The following is a 14,182-nucleotide window of genomic DNA, read 5'->3' as shown; positions in this document are numbered from 1 at the left end:
AGTACGCTAAAACCAGGATCTTCATGTGGCCAACGCTGCAGCAAGCACGCTGGAGGCAGAGGCATATGCCCCAGCAGGGAAAAGGAAAACTCACTGTGAGTCATCAGTGACTAAGTTCTTTTAATTCAGGCTTAAAATGCATTTCAAATTCAATTACTTGTACAAGCAGAAAACTGATACAAAGACAAAACACACACACACACAATTAACACCAGAAGCCTGAGTAGAGCAATGTTCAGAGTCAATGTTAGAATCTCAGAAACAGAGGGAAGTGTTTCTAAAGAGACAGTTCCTGTACTTAGGAGTCTCTTGGTCTTACTGGTGAGTCTTCCAAGCCTACGGCAAAGTCAGCAAGCAGCCAAGAGTCCTTCTTCCAGGGAACGGTTTTCCTGGGTTCTCACCAGATGACACACAGTCTTCTTGGCATGGTGGTGGGAATGACTTTTATTGGCATTCAACAGAAAACAGAGTAAGTCTAAGTCTAATGCAAACCCAAGGAGTCAAAGGGACCCTTGAGCTCTACCATTGCAAGCTTTACTTTACTTCCTTACAGTGAAAATAACAAAACAGTTGTAACTGACAAATTAGGAAACTGCTGAGCCAAATTGCTTTAGTCATTCCACAGATATTCACTAAAGAACTACTATGTCCGAGATATTGTTCTGAGTTGGAGTGACAGTAATGAGCAAAACAACCCCCACCCCACCCCCAAAGAAATCTCTGCCTTCAGGAACCCTAAATGCCAGTGTGTGGATTCACAGTAAGCAAACAAACAGATAATATATTTGGAATGGTTCAGTGTTTAAAAGCACTTGCTCGCAAAGCTTGTAGGCCCAGGCCACCATGTAAAGCTGCTCATGGGCCAGACTCACGTGCAGTGGCAAGGAACCCCATCTCAATGAAGGAGGAGAGCACAGACCTCCATATGTGTGCCATGGCGCACACATATATACACATAAATTAATTAAATTTAAAAACTATTTGGCATGGCAGAAGCTGGTAAGTGATGTGAAGCATTCAGTCTCAAAGTGGGAGCGACACCAAGTTTACTTGCGTGCACCTGTGAATTGATTACATCAGCAAGTAAAGTGCCTTGCTTTGGACTTCATGACCAGCTCAAGACAAGTAAAAAACGCCTGGTGTGGTGGGGCATGCCTTTAATCCCTGCATTTAGGAGACTGAAATGGGAGGACTGCTGTGAGTTTGAGGCCAGCCTGAGACCACAGAGTGAGTTCCAGGTTAGCTTGGGCTTGTGTGAGACCCTACCTTGAAAAACGTAAGAATCAAGGATAATGTATAACAAGAGAAGGGAAGAATCCAGTACTTGGGGAATTCAAAGGACAAAGCAAGGAGAATGGTCAGAGGTCCCCTGAGAGAAAGAGCATTATAGCTCAAGGCAGAGCACTTGCCTAGTGTATTAGTGTATTAGTTAGTTTCTCGTTGCTGGGACAAAGTAGCCATCCAGTGAATAAGGGAAGGAAAGGGTTCATTTTCAGCTTAGTTTCCAGGGCAAGTCCATCATGGCAGAGGAAGTGTGGCAGGAGTGGGAAGCTGACATCACACAGTCACATCAGCGGGAGAAAGCAGAGTCATGAATGTGGAATGCTAAGACTTTCCTTGTTGTACCGTCCAAAAACCCAGCCCATGGGATAGTACTCCCCACAGTTAGGGTGGGTCCTCCCACCAAACCTAGAAAATAGACATGAGAGATTTGTTTCCATGGTGATTCTATCTCCTGCCAAGATAACCAAAGATGAACCATCATATCTAGTTTATACAAGATCCAGCCCTAGTACTACAAAACAAACAAGCCGGGTGTCCCAGCACACAGGAGGCACAGGTAGGAGGAATACTGTGAGTATGAGGCCAGCCTGAGACTACATAATGAATTCTAGGTCAGCCTGGGCTAGAGTGGGACCATACCTTGAAAAACCAAAACAGGAAAAAAGAAAAGAAAAATTAAAAACTACTGGAGGGCTGGAGAGATGGCTCACTGGTTAAGGACCCAGATTCAATTCCTTAGTATCCATGTACAGCCAGATGCAAAAGGTGGCACACGTGTATGGAGTTCGTTTGCAGTAGCTAGAGGCCCTGGCATGCCCATTTTCTGTCTCTCTCTCTCTGTCCCTCTCAGTAAATAAAAACTATATATTTTTAAAAAGCTACTGTGAATCTGGGATAGCCCAAGCCTTTAATCCCAGCACTCAGGCAGAGGTAGGAGAATCACTGTGAGTTCAAGGCCACCCTGAGACTACATAGTGAATTCCAGGTCAGCCTGGGCTAGAGTGAGACCCTACCTCAAACCAAAAAAAAAAAAAAAGAAAAGAAAAAAAACCCCAACAATAAATAAATAAACTACTGGAAAATGAGGGATGGGGGCCTTTAAGCAAAGGGCAAGAAGGAAGACTGGGTGTGGTTAGGCGGACATGTGTGGCCAGTGGGTAGTTCAGCCCAGATGGAGCAAAGAACAAAGTACATGCATACATACATGCTCTGTGCATAAAACAGAGTGATGGGGGACTAAGGAAATGGCTCCGCATGACCCCCTCCAACACACATACACATCCCAAATAAAAATAAAATAAAATAAAACAGGTGACAAAATCTGAGAACAGATTGAAAAATATGTAGCAAATTTACTGGGCGCTGAGAATTTATTAGTCGGGGAAAATAAGAGAATAAAAACATACACGAGCCAGGCGTGGTGGCGCACGCACGCCTTTAATCCCAGCACTCGGGAGGTAGAGGTAGGATTGTTGTGAGTTTGAGGCCACCCTGAGACGACATAGTGAATTCCAGGTCAGCCGGGGCTATAGTGAGACCCTACCTCAAAAAAAAAAAAAAAAAAAAGGCTGGAGAGATGGCTTAGCGGTTAAGTGCTTGCCTGAGAAGCCTAAGGACCCCGGTTCGAGGCTCGGTTCCCCAGGTCCCACGTTAGCCAGATGCACAAGGGGGCGCACGCGTCTGGAGTTCGTTTACAGAGGCTGGAAGCCCTGGCACACCCATTCTCTCTCTCTCCCTCTATCTGTCTTTCTCTCTGTGTCTGTCCCTCTCAAATAAATAAATGAAATTAAAAAAAAAATACACAAGAGGAACAACAAAGGAAGGGACCAGGTAATCATCACAGTAGCCCTTCCTTAGACCCTTCTTGGACATGGCAGGCAGAAAAAGGCAGGTGCTGCCAAACCAGATACAAGGCAGGGAGCGACTCAGAGGTCTGGCCCTTGCTCCTGCACCAGGCCCTGGCTCCCACCCCCAACATCACAGGACAGACAGACAAACCAGATCTAGCTCATAGTGACATGGTGTGCCATTGTCTGTGACCTTTGAAAGTCATTTCTCTGGGCTCAATTTCCCTATGTATGAATCTATTTTTTAATTATTTTTTTGAGAGTCATGGGATTTAATAGAGCAAATCCAGCAATGGAAGACTGTTTTAAGTGGTTACAAATACCAGCGACCATCACTTATTGAGCAGTGACTGTGTGTTCGCCACTATGCTGGGCAGTTCATATAAATCACTTGTTCCTTCTGAGAACCCCGAGAGGAACACATCTTTGTTTTATAGAAGAAAGAATCCAGGACTTTATTTTTTAAGTGCTTTTATTTATTTATTATCAAGAAGAGAGACAGACAGACAGACAGACAGATAGACAGACAGACAGACAGCATGGTGATGCCAGCGCCTCCAGCTGCTACAAACTCAGATGCACATGCCACTTTGTGCATCTCTCCAGCCCTTATTTATTTATTTATTTGTAAGGTAGGGTATAACTCTAGCCCAGGCTGACCTGGAACTCACTCTGTAGTCCCAGGCTGGTCTCAAACTTACAGCGATCCTCCTACCTTTGCCTCCTTAGTGCTGGGATTAAAGGTATGCACCGCCACGCCTGGCTAACATCTTTACTTTTTAATTATTTATTTACTTATTTATTTTTGGTTTTTAGAATCTAGGACTTTAAACTTCAGGAGCTTACCTGGGTAAGGCAGATGGCATAGTAAAGGTGCACAGGCCAGGCATGGTGGCACACACATTTAATCCCAGCATTTGGGAGGCAGAATATGAGTTCAAGGCCACCCTGAGCACACAGAGTGAGTTCCAGGTCAGCCTGGGCTAGAGTGAGACCCTACCTTGAAAAACAAAACAAAACAAAGTGCTCATGTCTTTCTGGGTTTAAGTCCCCCTTTCTTTCCACAACATTGTGCTATTGTTGCGTGAGGTGCATAGTGCTAACATGTGAACTTGTATTACAAAGAAAAGGCTGTCTCTTCACATCCTTTCTAAAATGTGTGTGTGTGTGTATGTGTGTGTGTGTAGGGTGAATATGTTTGGTGTGCTGTGTGCTGTGTGTAGTGTATGCACGTGCGTGTGCAAATGCATACACCCCATGCACACATGTGCAGAAGTCAGGGAACACTGGGTGTCCTCTTTTTGTTCATCTGCCTTTTTCTGAGGGGGGGGGGTGAGGTAGGTTGTCAGTCTAGCCCAGGCTAACCTGGAACTCTAATCCCAGGCTGGTCTCAAACTGAAGGCAATCCTCCTATCTCTGCCTCCCAAGGGCTGGGATTAAAGGCGTGCACCTCATTTGCTTTTTTCCTTGAGACAAAGTCTTTCACCCAACCCAGGACTTACGTTTTCACCAGACTCTATGGTTAGCAATTCTCTGGCTCTCTGCTCTCCATAGGACCAGGATTGCCAACATGTGGCCAGACCCAGCTGTTTACATGGGTGCTGGGGAAATCAAAGTTGGGTGGGCTCAGGGCCTTGTACTTGTGCAGAAAGCATTCCTAAACTATTCAACGCCTCCAAAGCCCTCATTCCAGTTTAAAAACATGTGTGCAGGTGCTCACCCATGTGGGGACCAGAGGACAGCTCCAGGTGTCATCCTCAGGGACACCATCCCTCCTTTGCGACAGGGTCTCTCAGTAGCTTACCAATCAGGCTAGAGTGGCTGTCCAGCGAGCTCCAGGGATTCTCCTCTCTCCCTTATCCCAGTGCTGGGATTACAGACACATGCCACCACACCTGGCAGCTAATGTGGGTAATGGGGATCAAACTCAGATCCTCATGTGTGCAAGGCAAGTACCTCACCGACTGAGCCATCTCCCTGGCCCTCTTTACACCTACTCTAAAAGCCTCCAGTGAGAAATAGAAATTCAATGAGTGCATAAATACATCCTATTCATTTTCTGATCATGAGTTCACCTGCTTAGTTCACATTCATTCAGCTTCCTTCATACTCTGTGGTTCATGCTAGCTATGTGGGATGGTGGAAAGATGAGTGGTTAAAGCACTTGCCTGCAAAGCTTAATGGCCCGGGTTCAATTCCCCAGTGCCTCTTATAGTATCAGGCTGGCTTTGACCTCACAGCCATTCTACTACCTCTGCTTCCTGGAGTGCTGGGATTAAAGGCATGTACCACCACACCCAGCCAGCTGTTTTTAAAAAATAATATATTTATTTATTTTAGAGAGAGAGAAAAAAAATGGGTGTGCCAGGGCCTCTAGCCATTGCAAATGAACTCCAGATGCATATGCCACCTTGTGCATCTGGCTTTATGTGGGCACAGGGGAATCAAACCTGGGTCCTTAGGTTTTGCAGGCAAGTGCCTTAACCATTCAGCCTTCTCTCCAGCCTTCAGTCAGTTTTATTTTTTGAAACACATGAAAAAAAAATTCTACTGCATTTCTACCCTCTCAATCCCAAACCCCAGGGAATAATGTTATCAAGGAGATTTGCTATCACTGAATTCTGCACTCTAGCCCAACTTCATTTTCCCAGATCCATCCCATACATAAGGTGGCAAAAACGAGTGCCTTAGCAGTCAGTTGGGAGAGTGGCAGACAGAGCCCTTTCTCTATGCATTTCATAACAGTCATTGTTTCGTCTCCAGAAATGACTTGTTTGTGTTAGCCAGAAATGAACTACCAAGACGTGAAGGCAGTGATCTGCTCAAATGTTCTGTTGCTAGATACACTTGCTACCCGAGCCTCCCAATCCGTCCTCAGACCATTTCTTACACTGCACACTAGGTAGTGAAGATGGGCCCTTCGAAGTGAACTCCTGAGGGGCTGGCCTGATTTTTACGGGAGTTCTACTTTGAATTCTGGAGCAGTGAATCTAATGTAAAATGACACCCAACACATCTTCCGTTATGGAGTCTCACATTTTGAGTCTCTGCTGCTGTTTCTCACCAGCATCCACAGGGTCTCAAGGACTTTGCACTGGGGGTGTTTCCCTCATTCCGGTAGGTTCCACACTTTCTAGAATTATATCAGAACTGTTCTGCAACAGAGTGGGGGACTCCTGTCCTCACCCCACTGTCCTGGTCAAATAAATACTCTAAACAGAGAACCCTTTACTTACTTGATGAAAATTATTTCAGTAAATTGTTTCTTGGATTTAAATAACATAGAGACTGAGGGGGTAGCTCAGTGGCAGAGCCCTTGGCCAGCAGGAAGAAAGGCTTGGGTTTGAGCCCCTGTACCTAAATCAATACATAAAGCAGTAAATGGCAGATCTAGGCAAGCTGCTATATTGTGGCTTTAAGAAATAATACAGGGGGGTTGGAGGAATGGCTTAGCAGTTAAGGTGCATGCCTGCGAAGCCTAAGGACCCCAGTTCAATTCTCCAAGTCTCACGTTAGTCAGATGCACAAGGGGGTATATGCATCTGGAGTTTGTTTGCAGTGGCTAGAGGCCCTGGCATGCCCATTCTCACCTCATCTCCCCCTCCCTCTCTGTCTCTAATATATAAATAAATAAAAATAATTTTTTTAAAAAAGAAATAATACAGGGGCTGGGTGTAGTGGTGCACCCTTTTAATCCCAGCACTCAGCACTCAAGAGATGGAGGTAGAAGGATCACTGCGAGTTCAAGGCCACCCTCAGAGTGAAACCCTACCTTGAAAACCCCACCCCCAAAAGAAAAATAATAATACAGGGTTATCTATTTCTTCTTAGTTGGAGCTGCCCTTTATAAAAAACAGGCAAATGAGGGCTGGAGAGATGGCTTAGCAGTTAGGGTGCTTGCCTGCAAAGCCAAAGGACCTCAGTTTGATTCCTCAGGACCCATGTAAGCCAGATGTACAAGGTGGCGCATATGTCTGGGGTTTGTTTGTAGTGGCTGGAGTGCCTGGTGCACCCATTCTCTCTCTCTCTCTCTCTCTGCCTCTACCTTTCTGCCTCTTAAATAAGTAAATAAAAATAAAATATTAAAAAAATTAAAAAAAAAACAGGCAAATGGGCTGGAGTGATGGTTTAGAGGTTAAGGCGCTTGCCTGCAAAGCCTAAGGATACAGGTTTGATTCTCGAGTACCCATGGCATCCACAGGCACAAGGTGGCACATGTCTGAAATTCGTTTGCAGTGGCTGGAAGCCCTGGCATACCCATTCTTTCTCTCGCTTTTTCGCTCTCTCTCCTTGCAAATAAATACATTATTTCTTTAAAATCCAAATAGAAATTTGCAAACTATACGTCTAAGGAAACACTCACAGAGGGGGGGAACATCTGAAAGGTGGCTGGAGCCCTCCTATTCTAATAGTGGGAACAACCGCCCTGGTCACTAGTTTAATTTTCATGTGGGTCCAAGTCAAGGGCTACCCCCAGAAGCACCGCCTCCTACTGCGTCTCACTAGTCATCTCGGTTTTGTTAAGGGCTCCCCCTTGCCTCCCATGAGAGCCTCCATGGCCTGGTTTGATCTTGCCTGGGATATGCCTATCTAGGTAGCTTTGGAGATGAGAAATGTAATAGGAAAGTACTATGAGTTTCATGACTCTAGAATTACCCTTAAAAAATTTAGCTTGGCTAGGTGTGGCGGCACATGCCTTTAATCCCAGCACACTCAGGAGGCAGAGGTAGGAGGATCGCCATGAGTTCGAGGCCACCCTGAGACTACATAGTGAATTCCAGGTCAGCCAGGCTACAGCAAGACCCTACCTTGAAGAAAAAAAAAAATAGTTTGACCTTCCAACTATGCCCAACACATCAGAGTTAAACAGCTTTATTTCTGTACAGTAAACATTGATATGGGACAGGCTGGTCAAATCTGAAAAGTTTAACTCCTTGTGGGCCTCAAGTGAGAAACAAAAGCTCAGGAAAAGGCTGGATCAAAACTAACATTCTCAGGGGTTGGGGAGATAGCTGGGCAGTTAAAGACACTGGCTGGCAAATCATGACTGCCTAGGTTCAGTTTCCCAGTGCCCACATAAGGCCAGATGCACAAAGTGGCACATGCATCTGGAATTTCTTTGCAAGAAGGCCTAGCATGCCCATTCCCTCTCTCCTTGCAAATAAAAACTAAAAATCTTGAGTAATACAAAAATGCAAGTCTTCCAAAGATGTCCTTCCCTTCTCACCTCCAGGAGTGGGGTGAAGAAGCTCCTTTGAACTCACTGCCACCCTCCTACCTCTGCCTCCCAATGGGTGCCATTAAAGGCGTGGGCCACCACGGCCCGCTCCTTCCAGCTTTTCACTAGACATTTTCATCAAGAAATGCCCCCATGTCAAGCTCCAGGAAAGGAATGGGAAGCCAGCAGCCTAACCATCTACAGTCCCCTGGGGCTCAACACTTTGGGAGACCTGAGATCTTGGATCCTGCAAAGCAGCACAAGTATCCAGGGGTCTGCCCTGCAGCTGTCTGCACCAGACCCACTGATTTCTTCCACAAGCTCCTAACCCCATATACTCCGCTCACACCCACTCTCCTAAGACCTCTCTCCTCCGAGTCCCCCCTCTCAGGGTCCCCAGTCCTCACCACTCTGCTGGCTCTTTAGGGAGACTTCTCCACTCATCGTGGCTATCTTAAGCCTTCTTGGGGGTCCTCTTTTCACACAGTCCACACTCGTGCCTTTTGGGGACCCCTACCTTAGGACACACAGCCCCTGACCCCCTCTGCTCACCGGCTGTCCTGCCCTTCCAGGGTTCCATCCTCGCTCATCCAGGTCTCTCTTGGAGTCCCCTCTGCTTACCCCACTTTCAGATTCCTGGGGGGGGGGGGGGAGTCTCCAAACTCACCCTGCTGTCCCAATCTCCCTCAGCACGGCACCAGGGTCCCCTCCTCACCCCCAGGGTCCAATCCCTCTCAGGGTCCCCAAGTTCCCCCCTCAGTCTCCGCTCCCTTGGGGTCCTCATTTTCGCTCCGCTGTCAGAATCCCTTTTGGACTCTGATGTCCTTTCAGGGTCCGGCTCTCACTCCGCTGTCTGCGTTCGTTCGTCTCTGGGAGTCCCCAAGCTCACCCTGCTGTCTGGGTCCCTCTTGGCAGTTCCCATGCTCACGTCACTTCCCCGGGTCCCTCTCGGCGGCCCCCTCTTTTCACCCCACTGTCTGGGTACCTCTTGGGGAACCCCTCTGCTCACCCCACTGTTCCGGTCCCTCTGGGGGATCTTCACACTCACCCCACAGTCTCGGTCCCTCTCTCAACCTGCTGTCCCGGTTGCAGTCGGGGGTCCCCTCTGCTACTCCGCTGGATGGGTCACTCATGGGGTCCACATGCTCACTCCATTGTCCAGCCCCTCTCAGATCCCCACGCTCTCCCCCCTGTCTGGTCCCTCTCGGGGTCCCCCGCTCACTCGCTGTCCCCGTCCCTCTCGGAGTCCCCATACTCACTCTCTCGGGGTCCCCATGCTGTCCCCGTCCATCTCTCGAGGTCCCCATGCTTACTCGCTGTCCCCGTCCCTCTTGGGCTCCCCACGCTGTCCCCTGTCCCTCTCTCGGAGTCCCCATGCTTAGTCGCTGTCCCCTTCCCTCTCGGAGTCCTCACGCTCACTCACTGTCCCCGTCCATCTCTGGGTCCCCACGCTGTCCTCGTCCATCTCGGGGGTTCCCACGCTCACTCGCTGTCCCCGTCCCTCTCGGGGTCCCCACGCTCTCGCTCTGTCCCCGTCCATCTCGGGGTCCCCACGCTCACTTGCTGTCCCCGTCCCTCTCGGGGTCCCCTCTCCGCACTGTCAAGTCCACTCGCGGAGCTCCCCTCACTCAGAACCTCACTCCTTCCAGAGTGCCCTCGCGGGGCCCCGGGCTGTCAACCACCACGTCGCGCCCGGGAGCTCTCACCTCAGACCCGCTGTCACCACCCGGGGGCCGGGCTCCGCCGCCGCTCCCTCGGCACACTTGTTCCCGAGTCGCTCTCCCGCGGCGGGTCCCCTGGCGGAGCCCCGGGGTCGGGTGTCTGGATGCTGGATCCCGCGGCGCGCAGCCTCCGCCCGCCCGCCCGCTCGCGGTCCCCGCGTCGCGCCTCACTCCCGGGCCAGGACTCCGCCGCCCCGCGCCACTCAGACCCTCGCGGCCAGCCGCCGCTGCTGCTGTCCGAGGTGCGGCTCCTGCCAGGGGTGGCCAATCGCACTGGACTGCGCCGAGCGCGCCCCGCCCCTCATCCTCCATCCGCCCGCCCCCCGACCACGCCCCCAGCTTGACTCCGATAGGCTCTCTACTGACCTTCCCTGATCGCAAGCCACCTGGCCCGGGCCGCATATCGGTACTTGATGGGATGAGCCTGGGGAGCCGAGCGGTCGATGGGGCCCTCGGATTGGTGGAGCCTGTGGCGGGCGGGGCGTAGAGGGGGCGGGGCCTCCTCTGACGCGGAAGACCTGGCAGCTTCAGTTAGCCACGGGCCCGCCTGGGGTGCGGCTGGTCTTGTTTGTGCTGCGCTGGGGTCAGAGTTCGAGGCACTCCTCCCCACGCCTTGACTTTTCTGGGGAGGCTCCCAGAGACCACCAAGGCACTTAGGAAGGACCCAGTCCTTTCGCTAGTAATTGTGCCATAAATCGCATTTATTCATCCAGAATTTGTAAAATGTTCCCTTTTTCCTTGCGTTTCATTTAGCCAACAGCAACTTGCAGCCTTGGAGAGGGGAAAAATTCTACATACTACATGCCTACACTATACTGCAAAGTGTTTGTTTTACTGTGGCGGACACACTTTTCCATCGGCCCCAAACGAAAACTTAAGAAATACTCATTTTTTGGCTAGGTGTGGTGTGGGGACACACCTGTAGTCCCAATGCTTGAAAGGCAGAGGCAGAGGATCACCCTAAGCTCCAGGCCAGTTTCTGCTAAGTAGTGAGGTCGAGCTCAGTTAGGCCTACATAGCAAGGTCCTGCTTGTAAAAATAATAATTACAAAATAATTCATTTTTGTGGGCTTTAAAATTTATTTACACGCAGAGACAGAAAATGAATGGGTGCACCAGGGCCTTCTGCCACTGCAAACAAACTCCAGATGCAGGTGCCACTTTGTGCATTTGGCTTTACGTGGGAACTGGGGAGTAGAACCCAGGTCATTAGGCTTTGCAGGCAAGCACCTTAACTGCTGAGCCACCTCTCCAGCCCATTTTGTATGTGTGTGGATTTTTTTCAAATTTTTAAATAGTTTCTCTTTTTAAATATTGTTCTTTTATTTATTTATTTGAGAGAGAGGGAGAGAGACAGGAAGTGGGTGCACCAGGGCATCCAGCCACTGCAAACGAACTCCAGACGCATGTGCCCCCTTGTGCATCTGGTTATGTGGGTCCTGGGGTATTGAACCTACCTGGGTCCTTTGGCTTTGCAGGCAAGCCCCTTAACCGCTAAGCCATCTCTCCAGCCCCATTTTGTGGGCTTCGATGATGGTGGTGGGTGTGGGAGCTGTGGGAGTGAAGTCTTGTTAGCTGCAGCATGGTCTGTGCGAGCATATTTACCGCAACCTTTTCCAAGGCCTTCGGCTTTAATAACCCTGTGTGAACTAATGGCCAGAGAATTCTGAGCTTTGACCCATGTGCAACCTGTAAATGACCTGAGTTCCCTTTTGAGCCTTGCTGAAAAGATACTGCCTGCCTGGGCTGAAGCACACCATGGTTCTCTGACCATTGTTTATATATTTGTAGGACTGGGTGTGTCGTGTGTCAATTAAATCCGTGTTAGAGTCTGGAAACTGGCTTTTCTAACCCCAAAGTGCATTTATGGATTTTGACAATTTATCTGAGTGTGCACGCCTCTAGTCCCTGCACAGGTAGGAGGATCACTGTGAGTTCAAGGCCAGCCTGAGACTATATAGTGTCAGCTTGAGCCAGAGTGAGACCCTACCATGGAAGAAAAAACAAAAAACCCAGATTTTAGACAATTTAATGATTTATGAAGGGCTTGTCTCATTTCAGAAACACATTTTGATCCTAAGCCTTGTGGGCTGTAGGCAGGACTCAGCTCTTAGTTCAAAAAAAAAAAAAAAAAAAACTGGACAAAATTTGGGTTCCAAACAGACATGTTTCTCCTAATGTTGAAAAAAAGGTACTTTATTCCAGTTTCAATGTTCCCTATCAAGTTTGAATTTGAATGGTAGGAGATGCAGAGGGGCCTGTGAAGGCAATTATGCCTACGGGGCTGTAAACTTTCGTTTTTAGTTGAGCTTGGGCTCTGTTTGGGGAGGGGAGAGTGAGTCAGAGGAAGACATGAAGGAAGTACAACATACACACACACACACACACACACACACACACACACACGTTATTTATTTGAGAGAGACAGAGACAGAGAGAGAGAGAATGGGCACGCCAGGGCCTCCAGCCACTGCAAACGAACTCCAGATGCTTGTGCCCCGTTGTGCATCTGGCTTATGTGGGTCCTGGAGAGTCAAACTGGGATCCTTTGGCTTTGCAGGCAAACGCCATCTCTCCCACACAGAACAACTTGCTTCTTACTGGCCCAAGGACATTGTGCAAAACCATACTGAACTTTGATGTTGGGCAAGACTAAAGTCAGGACTATTATGTGTCATGTATTATAATATATATGTTATAGCATATATTTACTTACATTAAAAATATTTATATTATATAGTCGTATATAACACATAATATATAATATAAATATTATATACAATATAAACATACAAATATCTATATATCCATATCTATATCTATATCTATATATCTATCTATATCTATATCTATATCTATATCTATATCTATCTATCTATCTATCTATCTATCTATCTATCTATCTATCTATCTATCTATATATCCTTCCTAACTAAGGCACACTTATTAGTTAAGAATGCATTCTAGCCAGGTGTGGTGGCACATGCTTTTAATCCCAGCTCTCAGGAGCTCAGGAGGCAGAGGTAGGAGGATTCCAGTGGGTTTAAGGCCAGCCTGAGACTACATAGTGAATTCCAGGTCAGCCTGGGCTAAAGCAAAACCCTACCTTGAAAAACCAAAAAAAACAAAAACCAAAAAACAAACAAACAAAAAAAAACACCACATTCTACCACTTCTGCAACTAGCAGTCTGGACAGAAAAAGTGGTACAAGAGCTGGGTGTGGTGGTGCACTCGTTTAATCCCAGCACTTGGCAGGCAGAAGCAGGAGGATCACTATGAGTTCAAGACCACCTTGAGACTACATAGTGAATTCCACATCAACTGTGGGCTAGAGAGTGAGACCCTACCCCCCCCAAAAAAAAGTGGTATAAATTGTCACCACCTAACTGGTTATGTTTCTGCATCACATATAAAGAAAAAATGTTTGGGCTGGAGAGATGGCTTAGCGGTTAAGCACTTGCCTGTGAAGCCTAAGGACCCCAGTTCGAGGCTCGATTCTCCAGGTCCCACATTAGCCAGATGCACAAGGGGGCGCACGCGTCTGGAGTTTGTTTGCAGAGGCTGGAAGCCCTGGCGCGTCCATTCTCTCTTTCTTTCTCTCTCTGTATGTTGCTCTCAAATAAATAAGAATAAACAAAAAATTTAAAAAAAGAAAAAATGTATGACTGTTAAGAAATGAAATCAAGACAGAAATGAAGGATAAGTTTGAAAAAAAAAAAAAAAACTCAGCTTTTTTTTTTTTTTTTTTGGTGAGGTAGGGTCTCACTCTAGCTCAGGCTGACCTGGAATTCACTATGGAGTCCCAGGGTGGCCTCAAACTCATGATGATCTTCCTACCTCTGCCTCCTGAGTGCAGGGATTCAAGGCGTGTGCCACCATGCCCAGCATCAGCTTCTTGAAACTGGTAACAAAATCAACATTTAAATTTTTTTTTGTTTTTGTTCATTTTTATTTATTTATTTGAGAGTGACAGAGAGAGAGAGAGAGAGAGAGAGAGAGAGAGAGAGGGAGGGAGGGAGGGAGGGAGGGAGGGAGGGAGGGAGAGAGGCAAATAGACAGAGAGAGAGAGAGGCAAATAGACAGAGAGAGAGAGAGAGAATGGGCGCGCCAG

The 14,182-nt window shown here is 48.0% G+C and overlaps 1 protein-coding gene across 1 annotated transcript in view; it reads right to left on the bottom strand.

Annotated features, from left to right (window-relative positions):
- Positions 1-10,160, bottom strand: part of Taok3 (TAO kinase 3) — a 245,934-nt gene extending 235,774 nt beyond the window's left edge. Inside the window, exon 1 of the mRNA XM_045132485.1 lies at positions 10,056-10,160. The gene's annotated coding sequence lies outside the window, so the exon portion shown is untranslated. The remainder of the gene's footprint in view (positions 1-10,055) is intronic.
- Between the last annotated feature and the right edge of the window lie 4,022 nt (positions 10,161-14,182).

The sequence above is a fragment of the Jaculus jaculus genome, chromosome 13 (assembly GCF_020740685.1).
Source record: "Jaculus jaculus isolate mJacJac1 chromosome 13, mJacJac1.mat.Y.cur, whole genome shotgun sequence".
NCBI lineage: Eukaryota > Metazoa > Chordata > Mammalia > Rodentia > Dipodidae > Jaculus > Jaculus jaculus.
Note: the sequence above shows the minus strand (reverse complement) of the source record. Positions and strands in the feature narration are given on the sequence as shown.